Here is a 7402-nt window from a genome sequence, read left to right as displayed (position 1 = left end):
AACAACAACAACGATGTAATATATATTCTTATGTTGATCCACACCCTATTGATAGCTGTATCTTTCTAGGATGTCTTGAAATCAGTCAGTATAAGTCTTCCAACATTGTTCTTTTTCAAAAATGTGTTGGCCATTCTCGGTCTTTGAATTTGCTTAAAAATTTTAGAATCAATATCCTTACCAGGACTACATTGAATCTAGAGATCAGTTTGAAAAAACTCTACATCTCAACAATTTGAGTCTTCCAATCTATAAATATGGCTTATCTCTCAATTAACTTAGGTTGTCTCTAAATTTTCTCAGCAAAGTTTTATACTTTTCAGCTTAAAGATTTTGCATATATATTTTTTAATAAGTATTTCATGTTTTTGGATGATGTTGTAACTGAAAGGAGCACTGGTAGCACAGTGGTTAAGAGCTCAGCGAAGGTTTGAACCCACCAGCTGCTCCAAGGGAGGAAGATACGGCAATCTGCTTTTAAAAGGATTACAGCCTTGGAAACCCTATGGAACAGTTCTACTCTGTCCTTTAGGGTTGCTATGAGTCTGAATCTACTGGATGGCACACAACAACATTATAACTGATTTTTTTTTTTACTTCATTTTCCAATTATTTATTGCTAGTATAGAGAAATACAAATGTGTTTTATATATTGGTCTTGTATCTTGAAACTTTGTTAAATATACTTATTCTATTATTTTTTCATCATTCATTAGAATTTTCTCTACACTCAATCATGTTAACTATAAATATACTTTTAGACTGATATTTTAATGGCAATTTTAAAGTCCCTGTATACTAATTCCATCATTTCTAGCAAATTTTAGTCAGTGATAATTATCTACTGGTTCTTTGAATGTCTGTTAATTTTTCATTGGACGCCAGATTTTGTGAATTTTTGTGCTGCATTTTTTAAGTTTGTTTTTAAACTACTAAAAGAATGCTGAATTTTGTTCTGGCAGTCAGTTCCTTAAAAGTTAGCCCCTCCCCACCCCCAATTTGAAGTTTATAAACTGTTTAGAGCAGCCTTGTTGTTGTTATGTGCCGTCAAGTCGGACCTGACTCATAGTGACCACTCCTTGGGTTTCCAAGGCAGTATCACTATGGAAGTAAATTGCCAATCTTCCTTCTGAAGAGTGGCTAGTGGGTTTGAAGAACCGCCAGCCTTCTGGTTAGCAGTCAAGTGCCTTAGGCACTATGCTACCAGAGCTTACCAGTAATAGTGTAGTCCCTAGTCCCACCACTAAGGTATGACTCACTTTGATTCTCTAATGAATATTCCATCTAATCAATAAGGTGATTCTAGTTGGTAGGAACTTGTACAAATTCCAGTTCTGTGTGAGCTCTGGGAATTGTTTGGTGTACAGTTCCTCAATAATTGTTCTTTTCTTAGAAGTCGTTTTTTGCCCAGCCTTGTGGAGTTTCATCATATGAGTGAACAGGTTGGTGTTCAGTCAAAGACTTAAGAGACCTTTATGCAAACTTGAAGTTCCTTCTTCTAAGTTTCCTCCACTCCAATGCTCGACGCCACAACTTCTAGCTGCCTTGGACCCCTTAACTCTGATCTCTGTCTTCTCAAGTCAGCAAGACACTAGGGCTCTGTATTATTTCCCTTCTCTTTGCCTTCTATGGTTCAGAAATTGCCTCCAGGTAGAAAACTGGGGTGTTTGTAGGTCTCATCTTACTTGCTTCCCTTCTCTTGAGAATCACAATCCTGTTCTTCCTGTTGTCCATTGTCTAAAGATAGTTGCTGCATATATTTTGTCCAGTTTTCTAGTTTTTCACAATAGGATAGCAAGTCCCATGGCAGTTTTTTCCTTCAGAAGTAGATGTAGAAGTCTGGATACACTAATTTTAATGCATCTGGAGAACCAAATGTTCTGAAACATACTCAAACCAACCTATTCATTATTCTAAGAACTCCAAGTGCATGGACTATATATTAGAACTTCTTCAACATCCTAATTTAACAACAACAACAACAAAAATCTACTGCCATGGAGTCAATTATGACTCAAGGTGACCCTATAAAACAGAATAGAACTGCCCTACAGGGGTTCCAAGGCTGTAGATCTTTATGGAACCAGACAGACCCATATTTTTCCTGTGGAGCAACTGGTGGGTTTGAACTGCTGACCAAACGGGTAGCATCTGAGTGCTTTAACCACTGCGCCACCAGGGCTTCTTTAATTTAACAAGAAACATTTATTTAAAAAAGAAGAAATGTTAGACTTCTCTCTCTCTCTCTCTCTCTCTATATATATATATGAACAAGAAACATTTATTTAATATCTATGCTAGGAATTGCACTGTTGCTACAAAGATGGGAAAGACATATCATGGCCTCTTATCTCAAAAAGTCAGAATCTAGCAAGGAATATATATATGGAGGTAATATGTACATATATGTTGCTATCAGAGTAATATAAGGATAATACTTAGATTAAATGCATTGAACTAGCATACTGGAAAATGTAAACAGAAACAGATTGGCACATCTTTATCCCATGTAGTGGTTGCTGGATTCAAAACACCAGCTTTTCAGTTAGCAGCCACAAGCTTTAACTACTGCAACACCAGGGATCCTTAAACAAGTTTAAAAGATGTTCATAAATGAAAGTTATTAAAACCTAGCCCATCTTAAAAATTGTTGATGATAACTTTGCTTTCTCTTCTATCCAGTGTTATTGTTTGAAGAATCTTATGAATTTATTTTGAGGAGTACATATGTATAATTGAGAAATCCCTTTAGCACATTACAGATAGAAGGGTTTCTATGTAGTGCTTCTTCTTTTATTTTTATTTTTATTGTGATTTGGGTGAAAGTCTACAGAGCAAATTAATTTTCCATACAGCAGTTCACATACACTTTGTCTCATGACATTGACTACAATTTACCACAATGCAGCAGCTCCCCTCCCACTTTCTCCTCACAGTTACCTCTTCCCCGTGTCCTTCCCTCCCATGCACTCCTGCCCCCTGGGCTGTCTTGCTGTGCATACACAGCCCTTCTATTCTCCCATGATTGTTCTCTCCAAGGAGTGTACCTACCTAATGTTAATGTTCAGCTCATATGCTTGTCTTTTGTTTGGCTGGAAGCCACTGTAGTGGGTTCAATTCCAGACCTGAAAGGCAGCTAGGGACCATAGTCTCACGGGTTTCACGAGGCTCTATCAGACCAGCAAACCTGGTCTCTCTCTCTTTTTTTTTTTTTTTTTTTTAATGATTTTGAGTTTTGTTCCACATTGTTCTCCCTCTCTATCCAGGATCTCCTACATAGATCACCCTCTGAGTGGTTGACAGTGGTAGCCAGGCACCATCTAGTTCTTCTGGTCTCATAGTCATATAGGCTGAGGATCTCATTGTGTACCAGTCCCTTGGACTAATTATTTCCATGCTTCTTTGGTTTTCTTCATTCTTCTTTACTCTGGACGAGGAGAGACCCATCGTTGTATCTAGATGGCCACTTGCAAGCTTTTAAGATCCCAGTCACTACGCACCAAAGTAGGATGTGAAATAATGTTTTTGTGTAGTATGTTATGCCAATTGAGCTTGATGTCCCCTGAGACCATGGTCCTGAGCCTACAGATCCAACTACTCGTTCCCTCCATGTAGCTGGCTGTGACCAAGAAGTGACTACAACCCTGTCCCTTGTCAGCTCTACTACATACCTGGAATTTCTTACAGAACATACAAATACACTTGTAGAAACATTGTCTGCCAACCCTATACATGGTCATGGGCACACTTTCCCCTGCATAGACATAGTTAATTGTTCAGCCTGTCTACCCATCTATTTACCTGTATACCATCACTGACAATGCAGAACTGTATGTGCAAAAGGGTTCATCTTTGATGTCTGTAGCTCCCATGCACCTCTCTATGTCTTCCTTAATGCCACTGTGTTGATCACTCACATTTGGTACACTGCCCTTCCCTTTACCCAAATCAATACTTGTCTCTATCTATCTAGTAGTATTCCCCCCCCCCCCTTCTCACCCCTGGTAACCAACAAAGAAAATCTCTTTCCATATATAAACCTTTCCTTGACTTTTTACAATAACAGACTAATACAATATCTGTCCTTCTGTGATTGGCTTATTTCACTCAGCATAATGTCCTCTAAATTCATCCAGATTATGTGGTGTTTGGTGTAGTGCTTCTTTTACTGTATAATCATAGCAGGAGGAGAAAAGATCTTTCATTGGGCAAATCTCATGGGGATAAACTACAGATAATATTATGTGAATAAGATTTATATCTGAGTAAGAAAGCCTGCATAATTGCCTTATGTAGAATCTCATGAGCACCAAAGAAAGGAACTGACAGAAAAGCTACAGAAAGATGAAGAAGAAAAACAGACAAGATTAATCAGCCACCTGCATTAGAGGTTAGTTTTCTCAATTTGGTTACCATAGTAACAGACCTTTAGCATGCTCTTAAATCAATTTACAGAATGGCTGGCTATATTGGATACACACAACATAGTGAGGTTTTAAGTATGAAATCTACTTTTAAAATTATTTTAGAATTTAAATGATCCATCAAGCACTTTGGATATAAACTTTAGACAACCATAAATTATATTTTGACAAAAGAAAGATATAAAATCCTATTCATTTTTATTCAGTGATGGGTTTATATGTTCAATCATTCAAATGTATCATTTCATATGAATAGCTACTTAATTTTAAATAAGATAGAGATTAATAATATCCTGGACTTCATTTAAAAACAAATTATTGTATGCATCACACTCTTCACTGCACCTCTTGGAGTCATTCATGGATTTAACCAATTGTACAGATAAAGCGGAATTGCTGTGACTTGGTCTTATGATCATCAAACAGCAGACTAGAGGATTCTATGACCAGCTTGAGAGTTTCAACTTAACCCTTTCTTGTTGACATTCTTCTTCCTTTATATGTGTAGAAAAAGTCTGCCTCACCCTATGTATTTTTTTAATTTTAAAAAAGTGATATCCAAGGCCACCTTTTAATTGATTAATATTTATCCAGAATTGTGAAAGTTGAGCCTCTCATATCTTTGCAATCTTAATATTAGGGATCTATTGAGATGACATATAACTTTAAACAGAGGTGATTGTGGTAGTTAAGGTTGTCAACTTGGCTGGGCCTGGTTGAGTGGCTGGGCAGCTGTATGTAGTTATTCCCCATGGTGAGGCTGGCAATCAGTTCCATGGTGGAATCTACTGGAGCAGCTGAGTAGCTGCTTTCAGGATGTGGTCTGCTTCCAGTAAGTATATAAGAAGCAACTTTGAGGAAGGTATCCAGCTTTTTTGGCACACTTGAACCCTCCATGTAGCTGAGTCTTCATTCAGCAGCCTGCCACATGCTCTGCTGATGTTGGGACTTTTAATGGACTTGAATCAATGGCCTGCTGTGTTGTTTGGTGATATCGGGACTGTGTCTTTTCACTTGTTGACCTTGGGTTTTGCTAAAAAGGCAAGGAGGCCACATCTTCCGACCTCTTCTAACTCCACAACAGGAAGACAGAATCACCATCAGTAGCCCAAGGCCTATTCCTGTGAGGCCAGACATGCTGCCTCCCTCCAGCCCTTTCACCAACCCTGACAATGAACCGTTCCTCCCACAGCACTCACCACCTTTCTGCTGGGTTCAATAATTCACTGCAGTGGCCACACAGAACTCACAGATTATGGGGGTTATTAGGGAAGCACCAAGCTACAATTCAAGTTCAGGAAAAATGCTCAGTCTGTCTCAGCCTGCCGTGTCTCAGCCAACAGTCTCTCAGTCTCTCTCCCAGCGGTGCATCTCTCTTGGTGTCTCTCCCAGCAATGCATGTCTCTTGCATCTCTTTCCCAGCAGCACATGTCTCTCAGTGTCTCAGAGCAGCACGTGTCTCTTGGTGTCTCTTTCTCAGCAGCGCATGTTTCTCAGGAGCATGTTTCTCTCAGGAGCATGTCTGTCAGCCAGCAGTCAGAGAGCCTCTAGGAGGCCTCCTTTTGAGCCTGGCAGAGTGGCCAAACTAGCCAATCATAATATGAGAATTCTAAGCACATGAGAGAGTGAACTTCCCAAAACATTACTTTGTTTTGCTCCCAACAGAAATACCCCAAGTGGATGATTTTAACGATCAGAAGCTACTCAGTTTCTCACAGCAAATTCTACCATGGAGTTTACAAAGACTTATGGCTAGAAAAACCATACCAGGCAATTTACTACACCGCAGTTTATTAGCCTCAGCAGCCAGCAGCTGCCTGAGTGAAGAGATGCCTCTAGTTTCAGTGGGCTGGGAACAAGAGACAGAGCTGAAACCCAAGGTCAAGGGGCTTTCACCCAGCTCCTAGGGCCTGGCACCTGGAACTCTGACTTCTAACCTCCAAAACTGTAGGAGAATAAACTCCTGTTTGTTAAGGCCATCCTATATGTGGTATACTCCTGTCAGAGCGGCACTACATAACCAGAATAGTGACTATGCTGTTCTCCAGCTCTTCAAAAAGCTAAACAAAGCCTTTCTATATTGCTATAGGAATTTTGGTTCCTTAGGAAGACTTCCTTAATGCTATAAGTGATTAAACAAGGATTCAACCTATTTCAAGAATGTATGACCTCTCTAACTCTAGAGAAAGAGTACTTTGGAGTGCTTTTCTTTTCTATGAAAGACTAGAAAACTAGTATAATTTTATTTTTTTGATTAATTATTTGATTTTCAGAAAAGGGATAATTTAGATATCTGGAAATATTTTAGTTTTAAAATTCTTGTCCTTTACTCATCTTTGCCATGACTTTCTACCCTTACTTATTAACCTGGCTCTGGGTTTTACTTTTCTTGTTATATCCCTTGTATCATTGGTTCTAGCTCTTATGTAGTTAAAGGATTAGACTTTTCACATATAGAGAATGATTTATTTCTTAGGGTTAGAATCTGTGTCTGCTTCACATTCCAATTTCAAAAAGCACTGCTTGTGGGTTGAATTGTATTCCCCAAGAAGATATGTTGAAGCCCTACCCCACCACTACCCATATACTGTGAATTTAACCATTATTAGAAATAAGGCCTTTGCAGATGTAATCAAGTTAAAATGATTAGGGGGAGTACTCAATACATTTTGACTGATGTGCTTATAAAAAGAAGGTAATTTAGACACAGAGAAAAGAAGGCCATATGAAGATAGAGGCAGAAATTAGAGTCAAGCTGCCACAACCCAAAGAAAACCAAGGAAAGCCAGCAACCACTAGAAGCTGGAAGAGGCAAGGAAGGATCCTCCCCTGGAGCTTTCAGAGAAAATGGCCACACTGTCACTTTATTTCAGACTTGTAGTGTCCAGAACAAGGAGCTCTGGTAGTATAGTGCCTAAGGCACTTGACTGCTAACCAGAAGGCTGGCAGTTCAAACCCACCAGCCACTCCTCAGAAGG

Source organism: Orycteropus afer, unplaced genomic scaffold (genome assembly GCF_000298275.1).
Source record: "Orycteropus afer afer isolate SDZICR_OR568_19922 unplaced genomic scaffold, OryAfe1.0 scaffold00008, whole genome shotgun sequence".
NCBI lineage: Eukaryota > Metazoa > Chordata > Mammalia > Tubulidentata > Orycteropodidae > Orycteropus > Orycteropus afer.
This window is presented reverse-complemented; position numbering follows the sequence as displayed.